Raw genomic sequence first — 15,982 nt, 5'->3', positions numbered from 1 at the left:
GCATTTAAATTAATAAATTATTATTTTATAGTTTATATAGATATAAAAAAAATAAAATAAAAAAAAGGCAATGACAACTGTTCTATGATTCATAAAAATTATCTGTGATTCAATGGGGAAAAAAATGCCCTACAGATCTGAAACACCATGAGCCAGTGAAGAAATTGAAAGTTTTCGGTCCAAACCAGACTGCATCATGGCCATTGAGCAAGCCTCCTTCTCATTCAAGCAAGATGCTTTGACCTACATTACCCATCTACAGTATCACAGAGAGAGTTCATTTCACCACACATCCTTCACACATACACAGACATCCTGATTGCATGCTGCATCTAGTCCGTAAGGTCTCAGGTCACCCGTGCGGCCCCTTTAATTAACTGGCCGCTTAATGTGTTTATCCCATGCAAGCATGGCTCCTGCTACACTGTGGCACCCTGGGAACAGGCTGAGACAGTCAGATAAATCATCACTCGGCACATCTGTCCCCAGCCGCGGCCATCCATCCTCCCTCTCTCTCCGCTTTTCCCTCTTTTTCCCTCCGTTTCTCCTCATCGGAGACTCAAGCAATTCTTTTCCTTTGGGTGAGGACGTTTGTCTCTGTCTCCCTCTTCCACAGGCTGCTGCCATAGGTTAATATTACACACTCAGATCTATTGCTCAGATAATAGCGCCGTGCGACAAGGTCACTGCACCGGGTTCCGCAATGTTAGACCACAAATAGTTAACTGAAGCCAGCCTACCTGTGAAGGGCATAAATCTAGGAGTAAACTCCCGCTGAGAGAGCATCAACTCTTGAAATCTCCATACGGCCTGGTTGAATTTGTTCCAGTATTTTATTTACCTGAAAATGAAAATTATGCTAACACAGAGAAGAGATATATGCCAGTAACTGCAGATAAATATAACCCACCGGTATGCATTTCAAGGGCAAAATTAAGGTCAAGGTATCTACTAATGCTTAGGATTACTTTTGGATAATGTACTATGGTGCAAATATCACTGAAAAGTGAGATGACTGATAAAAACAGCTGTTTTACTTAGTTTCACCACCACCACCTAAGTGTATTATAAGACATTACCAGGTTTCTTAGTTTTCTGGACATGTACTATGGTAGGAGTACTGTATTATTTTTAAGTATCTTGCAGTGCCAAAGTTACTGTGGTATACAAATATGGTTATCATTCAGTACCATAGTGTAAATCAGAAAGTACATATTTTTTCTCCAGTTTCTAGCATCCATATAAAACAAATTCTCACACAAATATAGAAACTGGAATAAAGGAGAGTTTGAGATGCTAATCTGAAGGACAGAGACTTAAACACCAGACATGTTTGTGTGCCTCTTACAACGTAAAAAATAGATGCCCGAAAAACTAAACGTGCTTAGGGTATTCCAACGCGGATATAAATAGAGAAGGTCTCAGACAATGTCATATCCAGATAAAGCCAGCAAACACACATGCCATTTCCTGCTTAATGCATTAGTTCCATTATAAGATACTTCATTGATAAGGCCACTGAGATGTTTTTATCCAATGAAGCAAAAATAAAATTAATAAAATTACATATATACATACATACACACTCACACACACACACACACACATACTCGAATAGCTTTAATTTGAGGGTATTCTCATCAAAATTGGAGGAAAGGTTAAGGAATTACAGCTCTTTAATTTGTACCTCTCCGTTTTATTAAGGGAGCATAAGTAATTGGACAATTGACTCAAAAGCTGTTTCATGGACAGGCATGGGCTATTCTTTCATTATTTCTACATCAATCACACAGGTAAAATGTCTGGAGTTTATTCTCAGTGTACCATTTGCATTTGGAAGCTGTTGCTGTGAACCCACATCATACAGTCAAAGGAGCTCTCCATACAAGTGAAACAGACAAATGTTACATTTACATTTAGTCATTTAGCAGACATTTATCCAAAGCTACTTACAACTGAGGGCAATGGAAGCAATCAAAATCAACAACAAAGCAATGATACGCAAGTGCTATAACAAGTCTCAGTTAGCTTAACGTAGTACATGTAGCAAGGTTTTTTTATAATTATATAATAAATAAAAACAAAACAGAATAGAAAAAGAATAGAGCAAGCTAGTGTTGGAGGTATTTTTGCTTTTGTTAACTGTATAATAAATAAAAAGAAAAGGAATAGATAGAATGGAAAAAATAGAGAAGCTATAGAGAACAATAGAGAACTTATTTACTTTAAGAAAACAAGCAGTTAGTAAATTAATATAGCGCAAGTCTAAAAGGGGCAAGTTTTTTTTAAGAATAAAATTAGAATAGAGTTTGTTAGGCTTCAAAAACAGAAATCCATCAGAGCAATAGCAGGAACATTAGGAGTTGCCAAATCAACAGGTGCGGTACATTCTTAGAAAAAAGAACCCACTAGTGAGCTCAGCAACATAAAAATGCCTGGATGTATTGTCCATGGAGGACAACAGTGGTGGATGATCAGAGGATCCTCTTCATGGTAAAGAAAAGCCCTTTCACAACATCCATCCAAGAGAAGAAAACTCTCCAGGAGGTAGGTGTGTCACTGTCAAAGTATACAATCAAGAGAAGACTATAGAGAGCAAATACAAAGGGTTCACCACAAGGTGCAAACAAGGTCAGATTAGACTTTGCCAAAAACATCTAAAAAAAAGCCAGACAACTTCTGTAAAAGCATTCTTTGGATGGCTGAAATTAAGATTAACCTGTACCAGAATGACAGGAAGAAAAAAGTATGGAGAAGGCTCATGATCCAAAGCATACAACATCATTTGTGAAACATGGTGGAGGAGTGAGATTGCATGAGCATGCATGGCTTCCAGTGGCACTGGGTTACTGGTGTGTTTATTGATGATGTGACAGAAGCAGTCGGATTAAATCTGAAGAGTATAAGGGATATACTCCCTGCCCAGATTCAGTCAAATGCAGCAAAGTTGATTGGACAGCTCTTCTTAGTACAAATGGACGATGACAAAACAGACCGCAAAAGCAAACCAGGAGTTTTTGAAGGTAAAAAAGTGGAATATTCTGCAATGGCCAAGTCAATCTCCTGATCTCAATCCGATTGAGCAGCATTTCACTCCCTGAAGACAAAATTAAAGGCAGAAAGACCCACAAACAAATAACGACTGAAGTCAGCCGCAGTAAAGGCCTGGCAAAGCATCACAAAGGAGGAAACCCAGTCTCTGGTGATGCCCATGAGTTCCAGACTTAAGGCAGTTATTGCCTGCAAAGGAATCAACAAAATATTAAAAATGAACATTTAATATTTATATTTATTTGTCCAATTACATTTGAGCCCCTGAAATGGGGGGACTGTGTATAAAAATGATTGCAATTCCTAAGCATTTTATATGATATTTTTGTTCCTTGAATTAAAGCTTAAAGTCTGCACTTCAATTTCATCTTGATTGTTTATTTTTAATTCTGTTCTGGTGCCATACAGAGCCAAAATTATGAAAATTGTGTCAGTGTCCAAATATATATTGACCTGACTGTACATACACACACACACACACACACATACATATTGTACACAGACAGACAGATGAATAGAATAACTTTTATACACTGAGAACAAATTATATTAAACATTGTATGCATCTTCAAATAATAATACACACTTAAAATAGAAGTTTAAAAATTTTAAAAATAGACTGAAAAACCTAAATAACATTAAGATTAAGTTAAAATAAAGCTTCTTTAAAAAAAAAATAATAATAAAAAAAATAGCTAGATTCAGTTTTTCAACTAACAAATATGCACAAAAGTGAAAGTTATGGGTCATAGCTATTAGCATAGTACTATTCATATGGAGCAAACTCCATCCACATACATTTAGGTTTTAATTGAAAACACTACTTAATAGTCCCATTTATTGTAATCTGTAACCATGACTGTGTTCAAAAAGGTAGTCCAAGAACAATTTTACAGCTCAAATAAATTACACATTTTTGCATGGAATAATTTATATAACGACACCAATGCCACAAATACTGTAGACAGTGTATAACTTGCACCAAACCAAAAATATTCCTTCAACATTACACTTCCAAATTCATACCACTCATACCAAGGTAAAATTAACCAGCATTTACACAGGCTTAAATATCTCATGACCATCCTCCACTGCATGTCCAAACAGAGAGGGGTGCAGACGCATCAGGAGTCTGCCGGCCAATAACCTCACCCTACAGGTGCCCATCGAGAGGTCACCGGCATGTGTGCAGCCTAATCTAACACAGCGAGCCAATGAAAAGCATTGCCAACTGGTCCACATCCCGCTGGCATGTCTTATTCTCATGCTGTCTGTCTTTGACAGGACACACACAGCAATGCACATACAGAATAGTCCACAGGGTGTCCATTATTAGCAACATCAGTGCTAAGACAAATACCGCTGCTTTATATACTCTCAAAGCTTGGGTAAAAAAAGGATTGTTAGCAGTATATAGAATTTAACCTGAGGTTTTATGTAAAACCGAGATCTGGCTCATGGCCATATAGCCCAGTTGGGCAGCATTGAGTGTTAAGAGATCGTCATGACATGAGGTTTCGGAAAAGCTAATCGCTGTTCTGCCTGCGTAGTCGCAGACTTTGCAAAGGCGTGAGGAGACTTACAGAGGAGGGGGGCGGTGACCTTGTCACCTTGTCCGCACACTGAGAGTTCAGAAGATATGGAGATGGGGAAGAAAAGAAAAAACATGCATAACGCTAAACATGCATAACGCTTGTTATTCTGAAATGTGAGGCTGTAGCTATCATCTCATGAAGGGAAATTAAATTTGATTTAGAGAAGCACGCTTGAGAAACATGTCTGAAAGACAGCAGACATGCATAAATGTCCACAAACACTTAAGTGTTATGCATGAAAATATTGGAAATAATCCAACACAATGCATTATCCAATCAGTAAAGCTTGTTTATATGCTAGCATACTAATAAAAGTTGAAATTCTCATCTAGCATAATGGAACAAAAATATTAACTAGGACTCTTATATTGAGGGGTGTGTCCTATTAAACGTACACCCCTAAATTGCAAATATCATTAAATATTGGAAATCATAGTTCATCAGTTTGTTTGGTTGTACAGGAATGGTCATATTTTACTGCATTAAAGTGGATGGAACTTATTCATTTTTAAAAAGTTGCTTTCATCTACGCGATAAGTGGTGATGTTCCTGTTTTAATAGGAAATATGCCAACAAAGAAAAATAAAACGTTTCTCATTTCAAAATTAATGAACTAATTAGTTGTTCAGCAACTTATTTACTTATTTACAATCTTTATGCAGGCATATTTTGTAATTATTTAATACAAAAAAATGGATTGATGAAGTAACAACTTACGCATACAATTAAGTAGCATTACTTTAATATTACAAAAGTAAATTTTGTATTACAATTTTCCCGTCATTGGCAATAAACTTCTTACAGACTATTTCTGACATTTCCTGAAGTTGCTTAACTTATATATAGTTATATATACTTAGACAACTTATTTACATACATTAAGTTTTTTTATGAAGCAGCATTTTGTAATTAATGTAAAAATAAATAAATGAATAAGTAAATAACTTCAGATGCACACTTCAGAATCTCATCCGGGAACTTTTGCCTATTGTTTTATGAATATTTTGAATTCAGTCATACTACTCTGCTCACCTTCCAAGTAAGCATGTTTGGGGGATAAACTGCTTTAAAGGGATAAACTGCTTTAAAGATAACAGACACCAAGTAAAAGCCACAAAACCCCAAACTGGATTTCATAGGGTCTAAAAGAACAAAATGTGTGGCTGTAGAAACACTTCAGGACGATTAGCATTTACTGTAATGCCAACAGTGAAAGTCATTTGGAAAAGTGGAAACCTGAAAACAAAAATGACAATTTAACTTAAATGTAGCCTTGTGTGGAAACTTTTCTCTGTAGCTGGAGCTGTCACTAGAGAAACGGTCCACTGGAAAACGTTTGTGACAGTGTAAATATGTACAATTACCATTCATTCCCTCTCTTATACAAACAGCAGGGCATCCACTTTAAATTAACCTACAGTTTCCTTACTGTATGCAAATTGCTTTCAGTACCACTCGAGATAGCATCGTACGTTAAATAAGAGAAATTAGTTTTTCCACCGAGCTTCACCGTCTACTGTCTGTTTATATTGAAATCACTGGCTGAGAATAGAATGCAATTACTTGCTATTGTTTAGAAAACACATGCAATATATTATACGATGACAATACCAAATCTGTGATGCTTTACGGAAACGTCTGGATGATTGCAATCCATTTTCACAGCATGCTAAACTGTCAAATCTGCAGGTCAAATGACTTATACGAAACCGTGGCTATCTGACCATGGCCATCCGCTCTGCACATCGCAGCACGAGGTTCCCATCAATTATTTAAAGGGCACAAATTGATATCACTGCTGCTGGATCCTCTGGTTACGAGGTAATATTCTCTTACAGCAGTCATCCACCTCTAACAGCTGGCGAAAACTTCCCTGACATGACACAGAGTGACCCAGTAACACGCTCACTGGTTTATACACTAGTACTCACTCCCATTTCATTCCCTCATGTTTTATAGCACGTATCACATGACTAATCGTTTCTAGGCACCTGCTGATGTCGGCTGAGGTATGCGGAGAACCGGACGCATGTCATCTGTTGGAGCAGAGAGAACAAGATAGACAGATCAGTGGTTTGAAACTTAACCCATCCATGGTAACCAAGAGAGAGAAAAACAAAATTACCTGAATGCAGTAAAAGTAAGGTTACAGTATCTATGGGGCAGGGAATAAAATGGTATATGGTAACTTCCTATAGTGCTTTGCTCTTTTGCCTGAGCATGTCAGGACATTTCACTGTCTGGCTGGAGATGAAAGCCCAAATGGATCACTGCCATTGAACAGTATAGATGAGGTATTACAGCACTGGCAACATTGCAAGCTACAGTAACGGCTCATTTTCTACAGCTGCAGTCTTCAATCTTCATTAACATTCTGACTCGACTACAATTAGCCCAAGAGTCACTAATTACATACATCACCACAATTAGTGGATTCATTATACTCCTTTTTCTCGGAGTAACACTTTTGCTAAGATAAAACGAGCAATTATGATGCCTGCACCCACCGCTCTAGTCTCACAGCGGAAGATACAACAAGTCAGTATCTCAGCGTTTTCTGTGCACATAGCAGAAGTCGCACAGTCCCTCTGCTGTGTTAACGGAGAGGGGAATAAACCTTAAAACCTTCCAGTAACTCAACTGGAAGAGCTTGGTGCTACCAAGACCAAAGTCATGGGTTAGATACCCACACAAACTGATCATACTTTTATAAAAAAAAAAAAACTTAAAACAAACTAAATCAAGGAAGATGGACAGTCAGATAGATAGATCATACTTGTAACCTGAAGGTCGTAGGTTTGAGTCTCAGGTCCGCCAGGGATTGTAGGTGGGAGGAGTGAATAACCAACACTCTCTCCACCCTCAATACCACGACTGAGGTGAGACCCATGAGCAAGGCACCGGACCCCCAACTGCTCCCCGGGCGCCGCAGCATTGGCTGCCCACTGCTCCGGGTGTGTGTTCACTACTGTGTGTGTACACTTGGATGGGTTAAATGCAGAGCACAAATTCCGAGTATGGGTCATCATACTTGGCCATACACCACTTCCCTTCCCTATATCTAGACATCTATATCTAGTTATCTATCTATATATCTATTCTTATAAATATATACAGATCTATCTATACAGTATATATACCTATTCTTATATCTATACCTATATCTATCCATACCTATACCAAAAGTATGTGAATCTTTGCTTTCAGTATCTGGTTTGACCCCATTTTGCACCAATAACTGCAGGTAAAGTTTCTAGTAACTGCTGATCAGTCCTGCACAGCGGCTTGTAGGAATTTTAGCCCATTTCTCAGTACAGAACCATTTCAACTCTGTGATGTCTCCTCCTATGAACTGCTTGCTTCAGGTCCTTTCACAACATTTCAATCGGATTAAGGTCCAGACTTTGACTTGGCCATTCCAAAACATTAACTTTGTTCTTCTTCAACCATTCTTTGGTAGAATGACTCGCATGCTTAGGGTTGTTGTGTTGCTGCATGACCTATTTTCTCTTGAGACTCACGGACAGATGTCATGACATTTTCCTTTAGAATTTGCTGCTATAATTCAGAATTTATTGCTTCATCAATGATGGCAAGCCATGCTGGCCTAGATGCAGCAAAACAGGCCCAAACCATGATATCACCACCACCAGGTTGTACAGATGGGATAAGGTTCTCATGATGCGATGCAGTGTATCCTTTCCTCCAAACAGAGCACTTCTCATTTAAACCAAAAATTATGTTTTGGTCTCATCCTTCCACACATAATTTCTCCAGTAGCCCTCTGGTTTTGTCCAGATGATCTTTAGCAAACTGCAGTAGGAAGCAATGTTGTTTTTGTAGACCAGTGGCATTTCTCCTTGCAACTTTACCATTCACTCCATGGTTGCTCAGTGTTCTCCTGATGGTGGACTCATGAATATTAACATTAGCCAATGTGAGAATTGCCTTTAGTTGTTTAGAAGTCACCATGGGATACTTTGCAATCTCACAGACTATTACACATCTTGCTTTTGGTGTGATCTTTGTTGGTCGACCACTCCTGGGAAGGGGAACAGTGGTCTTGAATTTCCTCCATTTGTACACAATCTTTCTGACTGTGGATTTGTGGAGTCCAAACTCTTTATAGATGGTTTTGTAACCGTTTCAACAACAACTCTTCTTCTGAGATCCTCAGAGATCTCCTTTGTTTGTACCATCTGCACTACACCTAAACCTACCCTATAGTATGAATAAAAGCGCATGTGATGTAAAAATACACAAGCATGCTGTTTTAGCTTGTTTTTCGATCTTCTCGATCATCTTTGAGCTCTTTAAATTGTGAGTCATGTTTTTCATGGGATTCGTACCCTAAGTACCTGGGATTCCTCATTCTAAGTTCAATTCCGTGCCGGCTGAGCTTCCAAGCAAGCTTGTTACATCTGGAAAGTGAATGTAGGTGTAATTATAACTGTGTATGAAAACAATTACAAGTGCTCACTGTTTTACCGCCTCTAGTGTTCATTTCTGATGGCAAATGCAGTGATATGTAGCCTACTTATTTGTACGTATTTTGTATTTTGCTAAAAAAAAAAACTTTCCACAGGTACGTTTTCGTCATGAGATCAGGTTGCATTGATTGGGTTCTCTTTGTCTATTTTCAGGACTTTCTTTTGCTTTTACAAAATGGATCCAAAATGATTAATAATGATTTTTGCTCAGGTGTTCAGTACTGCACACACTGTGAAAAAGCAGATTTGTACATTACAGATAAGAGTGAGCATTCCACGTCCTTAGCCGCTTAGTGAAGAGTTTGAAGCTCCTATTTGATAATACTCTGCATCCCACCAGCTAAACGGCTATCGAACACCATTATGTGTGAGTGTGAGGTGAACGCACACATTGAACCCACACATGACTGTACGCCAGCCTGGGAAGCACTGATCGCTGGAGAACTTGGCAGAACATTAAACAAGAACATGCTCTGTGTATGTTCTGGCTTAGGGGCAAGTGCACTGTGATACGCAAGTGTGGGCTGCTGCTTTTCTGTCTCCTAATAAAACCATAATAAAACCATCTATTTACTGTGGGTGTATTACAGAGGTTTGTGCCCTTTCTGTTTACCCAAGCACACACACACACACAAACACACTCCTACATACACCTGCAGCACAAGTAGCCGTTCTCCAACTCAATTCTGACTAATTACGCAAATGTCAGCTGAAGTTGCCAGTTGACTATGTGTAACGTAAACTGGCAGTCTCGTTGCCATGGCATGCGTGCCTGTGCTTTTCTGCGTCCTGTAACGCAGGAAGCCAGTAGCACAGAGCTTTGCACCCCATTCCAAGCACTGATGAATATTTCAGTGTGCCGCCATCGGGAAGGAGAGATCCTTTTTTTTCTGCTGGCGCTCCGCTGTTTCCTGTTTGATCTCTTGTAGTGTGTCACATGGTTCCAAAGTCCTCCAGTTTTGCTCATCACGCGGTGTCAGTGCCATCCATAATGGATAAAAGCAAGCACTTCGCATTACTATTCATGCCTTTTCTCCTAGTGCAATTCAGTCGCAACGCATTATTATTTAAAATCATCCCAATACCACCCTCCAACACAAACAGACGTAAACAAACGCACTCAGACATGCAAGCACATGTAAACACATACCAAAGTGGTCTCATTAACAGGGGCATCGCTAAACTTAAATAACATCGGAGGCTTAGCCCATTAGCGCCATGCCGCAATGCAAAGCTTCCTGCAAAGTAAATCATTCAAACTATCGGAAAGGATAAAATATCAACTAAAAATTAAGAAAAAATTAAGACTGAAAAAGTACAATTCTAAAAGAACAAATTAATAACAACAACAACAACAGTACTACTACTACTAATAATAATAAATTAACTGTTTTAATGGCTTTTTTTTTTTTTTACGGTGATTTGATCTTACCAAGACTGAATGACACTAATGCGGCTTCCAATAGCCCCCCCCCCCCCCCCCCCCATGGGCAGACAGAGATAGCAGCAGAAGTGTGAGGGGGTGGTAAAGTACAGTGCTGGGAGCTACTCCGAAAAAGTTGCCTGCTAGGTAGCAATTCATTTTCGGTGAGAAAAGCGGGCGGGCAGAACGGAAAGTGGGAACAATCCCATGAAAGTGGCACGGATAAGCCATAATAGCAAGGCTTTGTGCAAGGACGTCCTGCCAAATGTGCTCACAGTTCTGTGAGAAATGTTACAAATATACAATAGATATATTTAAGGCTACCCAAAAAAAAAATAAAAAAAAAAATTCCCCTTCACCCAAGGTCTAGCGACGCCCCTGCATATTGGTATTCATAGGTATTTATACAGTATCTTTACATTTGAAAGTACAATAAAAAGAAAACAAAAAAACTTGTGTTTCCAGTGGAAAGCACTTGTCTGCCACAGTTTGGTTGCTCAATAAGGCACAATAACAGCCAATCAGAACAAAGCCAAGATGAGTGGGATTTTGGACCAATTAAACTGTGTGGAGGGCAGGGCTACCCAGCATTATATAAATAGAAACCAGACATGTGGATAGTTCTAAAAACAAAAAAATAAATAAAAGAAAACAACACAACTGTGTAAGGTTTATACTTAAAAAGAAAATTTGCCAAAAAGGTTAGAAAAAGGAAAAATACTCAAACTATATTGTCTGAAAACAAGTCTTATGCAACTTGGCTTCTCAAGTAAATTAATCCTATTTAAAGAGTGCTTGGATATTTTCTACAAGAAAACTTGAAGAAAACAGCAATTAATGAAATGATTTTTTGCAGTGCAAGAACACTCTTGCCCTCTCTCTGATCTTCCATCTCATAATTAACATGAGCTCTTATCCCATGGGTGCTCGGATTCATTTCCATTGTTATTTTGGTGTCTTTTAATGCTATATGCTTGAGTTATTACAGATATTGACATTCAGAAATTATTAACTAAACTTCATCAGTGAGATGGCAGGAGGGCTGACTCTTTTGACCCCTTCACCAAGAAAACTATGAGAAAGGCTTTCCGGCTTGCTTCCATGAACATTGATTTAGCCTGCACGTCTCAAATTTCCTGAATATATTATAAGAGATATTGTATTTGCTTAATCAGTGAAGGCGGCAGGTAGCCGTAGTGTGATCTCTTCCAATAACTCTGAACTATTAAAGGCTAAGGCCTGTTTCACCCTGCATGCATAATCAGCACATTAGCGAAAAGCAAAAAATATATATTTATACAGTATATATTTAGAAAGAGAAAGAGTGTGTATTTTCCAGTTTTAAAAAGTATTTAAAAAAAAAAAATAAGAGAAAAATAAGATACATTTAGAACAACTGCAAAAGATGTCAAGAATATAAATAAAATAGAGCATATTTTTAGATAATAATCTAATATTTTATATATATATATATATATATATATATATATATATATATATATATATATATATATATATATATATACACATACACACACATACCCCTCCATAAGTATTGGCACAGTAAAGTCAAGTCACCTTTATTTATATAGCGCTTTTAACAATGTAAATTGTGTCAAAGCAACTGCACAATATCCAAAAAAAAAAGGAAATAGTGTGTCAATAGTGTCAAATGAAAAGAAAAAAAAAACACTTGCAATCAGGTCGACGATATCGCTGGAAATGAATTGTCCCCAACTAAGCAAGCCAGAGGCGACAGCGGCAAGGAACCAAAACCAAAAGACAAAATTGCTCTGTTGGCTTTGGAGTCAAGACATTTGCAAATATGATTAAAAGATGAATATGAGACAAAACTACAGAATGTCACATTTTATTATTAGCCGTTTCAACACATACAGTGGGGATCGAAAGTTTGGGAACCCCTTGTAGAATCTGTGAAAATGTGGATAATTTTACCAAAATAAGAGAGATCATACAAAATGCATGTTATTTTTTATTTAGTACTGTCCTGAGTAAGATATTTTCCATAAAAGATGTTTACATATAGTCCACAAGACAAAAAAATAGCTGAAATTATTAAAATAACCACATTCAAAAGTTTGGGAACCTTGGTTCTTAATACTGTGTGTGGTTACCTGGATGATCTACGACTGTTTTTTTGTTTTGTGATGGTTGTTCATGAGTCCCTTGTTTGTTCTGAACAGTTCAACTGAGCACTGTTCTTCAGAAAAATCCTCCAGGTCCTGCAGAATCTTCAGTTTTCCAGCATCTTTTGCATATTTGAACCCTTTCCAGCAGTAACTGTATGATTTTGAGATCCACCTTTTCACGCTGAGGATGATTGAGGGACTCAAACACAACAATTAAAAAAAGGTTCAAACATTCACTGATGCTCCTGAAGGAAACACGATGCATTAAGAGCCGGGGGTGAAAACTTTTTGAATTTGAAGATCAAGGTAAATTGTACTTAATTTGTCTTCCAGGAAACATGCAAGTATCTTCTGTCGCGTCAGAAGGGCAGTACTAAATGGAAAAATATGATATTTCAACAAAATAAGAAAAATTTGGACATCATCCTGTTCAGAAGTTTTCACCCCCCGGCTCTTAATGCATCGTGTTTCCTTCTGGAGCATCAGTGAATGTTTGAACCTTTTTTAATTGTTGTGTTTGAGTCCCTCAATCATCCTGAGATGAGGGCACTGATAGATATAGATATAGATTTTTTTTTAAAGGAATATATTGCAAAAGATGTTTTAAAGAAAATAGATGTATGTGGCATATTAAAAAATGGCACCAAAATACATGCAACTGCATTCCTGTTACACAACACTGCGCTGCTTACATGTACATTGTCAATAATGTAAACTCTTGGTTGGCTAACAAAATAAATACACGCAAATACATGCTAACACTTGACCTGACAAAGGCCAAAGATTTACCCTTGCTAGCAGTGAAAAATTCACTGCCGCAAAGATGGCAGGCGTGTATGACTGATAGCGTTGTGGAAAATGAGAGCTGCTAATTGGGTGAGAGTCTCTTGCCATCTAGAAGGCCAGTAATAATGATCCCTGTCCCTCCTTTCCCCAAATAGCCTCCAAGACTGCAGAGCGCCGCAGTCCTGCTCAACAAGTTACCCAGCTGCATGTGACTCGCCAAATATAACCCGAAACCTTACCACATCCCTGCTCGCCGGGAAGCTCTGCAGTCATCAAAGCAAAAGTTATTTATAGGGCCAAACAGTGTCTTTTGCAACAAAACAACATACTTGACACTGATTTAAATGGCAGCCGGAAAAGAATTCAGTCTAAGTAAGTCTTTGGGCAAACTAACTCGCGTGGGTGGTAAACGTTAGCTCGATCCCTTGCGAGCGCAGAGAATTTAATGAAGTCGTGGGGTGCCGACCACAAGATCATTAGAACACAGCGTCTGGATTCTAAACAGCTTTTTTCTGTAACACCAACCAATTAAAGAGGAATCATGTTGGTAGAAGCTGACATTTTGTTCAGAATTTCCACAAAAGGTCATGGGCTTGTAGTGGCCTTTTAATCTCACAGAAGGTAGGGATACAACATCATTGTGCTCGTTTCAGAGAAAAGTTTAATAAAATATTTAACTGACTGTAGAAAATGCGGGATGGCTCGTTGTGCCTCGAAAGTACACTTCTTGTTTTGGTCTCTGAGAGAGACAGCACTATCCAAGAGCGGCCTAAAAGAGACAGCCTTCTCAGAAATCATTTACAGAACAGTACATTCAAAATCGAAAAATCTGTCATTATTTACTCTCCCTCATGTCATTCCAAACCTGTATGACTTACTTTCTTCTACAGAAGATATTCTGAAGAACACTGAGGTCCAAACAATATTTGATCCAATTGACCAACTAGATGTCTTACAGAAGGAATTTTTACAGGTTTGGAATAACACCCAAAGGTGAGGAAATAAAAACAAATTTCACTTTGTGGGTGAATTTTCCCTTTACTATATGAAACGCTACTGAATTTTGGACAGAGAAATTCTGATGAAAACATTTTCTCCCATTCCTGGTATAATCTATTTCAGATAATCTCAGAATTAAACAAGTGTGAATAGTGAATGGTCAACCAAACGGCTCTTCCTGGTCTGGCTGGTTCTCTGCCAGAACAAGCTGCACTGTACACCAGATCATATGCCAAACGTCTGGATATGCGAGACTAATAATACCAGAGCTCAACAATAAGGATGAATCTGCTGGCTCGGGGCCGGTTTGAGAGTGTTTCAGGCCTGATGACAGAACGGTTACAAAAATTTTACTTTCACTGGTCATGTACAACAATTTTCATGTCTTGCAAACAAATTCATAATGATTTTGTTACAGTTTTCCTAAAAATGTCTCTAAGTAAAATTTTTGTGCAATTAAAAAGATGTGCAATTTCTAGCTTTCTAGCAAATTTTTATAAATGAAAAATAAAAACAATTTTTTGCCAAAAATTGTCTTATAGTTTTCCAACAAAATTGTGTTAGTGAATTTATGTGAAGTTAGACAACTGTATAATTTCAATCAAACTTTCAGAAATAAATATCAAAATAAAATAGTTGCAAACAAATTCTTAATGATTTCATTATAGCTTCTAACAAGAATGTTTTAATGAATGTATGTAGAGTTTAATTTCAAATTTCTACCAAACTTTCAGAAATAAATTAAAAAATAAAAAATATAAAAAAGTTGCAAACAAATTCATTATAATTATAGCTCTCAACAAAATAGTTTTAATGAATTTATGTGGATTTACAGTAGCTGTATGATTTCTACCTTTCTCATTTCTAGCCAATTTTCACAAGTAATAAAATAAATTAAAATATACATTAATAACTTAAAGAAATTCAAACATTTAAAAAAAATGAACATTTTTAGAAATGAAATCCCCAATTATCCTTATCATTGCACACTGAATGCACACACCAACTGTGAACTTGAGCAAGGAGTTACACTGCCATTCCAAGTCTAAATGCTCCCAACCAATGTGGACAAAATCCAGTTGCTTATGGCACGGTGCATCACTCAATCCATCACTGAACTGAAAATACCCAACAGTGTCATGATAACACTCCAGTGAACACCACTGTGGAGGATAATAAATATTCATTCATTCTGTTGAATGGGCTTAATGCTGCGCTTACAGTCCCTGCGGCAGACCTAAGTATTCTCCTCCATCTGAGTGGCATGCATTTTTAATACTTTTTATCACATTCAAGGGAGTCGAGAAACAACTGTACGGCATTCAGGACCATTAACCACTCGAGGAGCCGAGATAACATTTGCGTTAACAGGTGTTAGCGCGCCTCTAGTGAAATGGCTCAGCGGCTTAGGTAATTCAAATAAGCGAAACGCGCAACTGCAATTTGTTGCAGCAGTCAAATTTCACATAAAGCTTTCGTGCCGCGGGC

General features: G+C 37.8%; 1 protein-coding gene across 1 annotated transcript in view; it reads right to left on the bottom strand.

The window, feature by feature from the left end:
• LOC306883921 (uncharacterized protein) overlaps positions 1 to 15,982 on the bottom strand; it is a 146,087-nt gene that overhangs the window by 85,030 nt on the left and 45,075 nt on the right. The gene's annotated exons all lie outside the window — the stretch shown is intronic.

Source organism: Barbus barbus, assembly GCF_936440315.1.
Source record: "Barbus barbus genome assembly, chromosome: 18".
Taxonomy (NCBI): domain Eukaryota; kingdom Metazoa; phylum Chordata; class Actinopteri; order Cypriniformes; family Cyprinidae; genus Barbus; species Barbus barbus.
The sequence above is the reverse complement of the archived record's forward strand: the minus strand, read 5'-3'. Positions and strand labels throughout refer to the sequence as shown.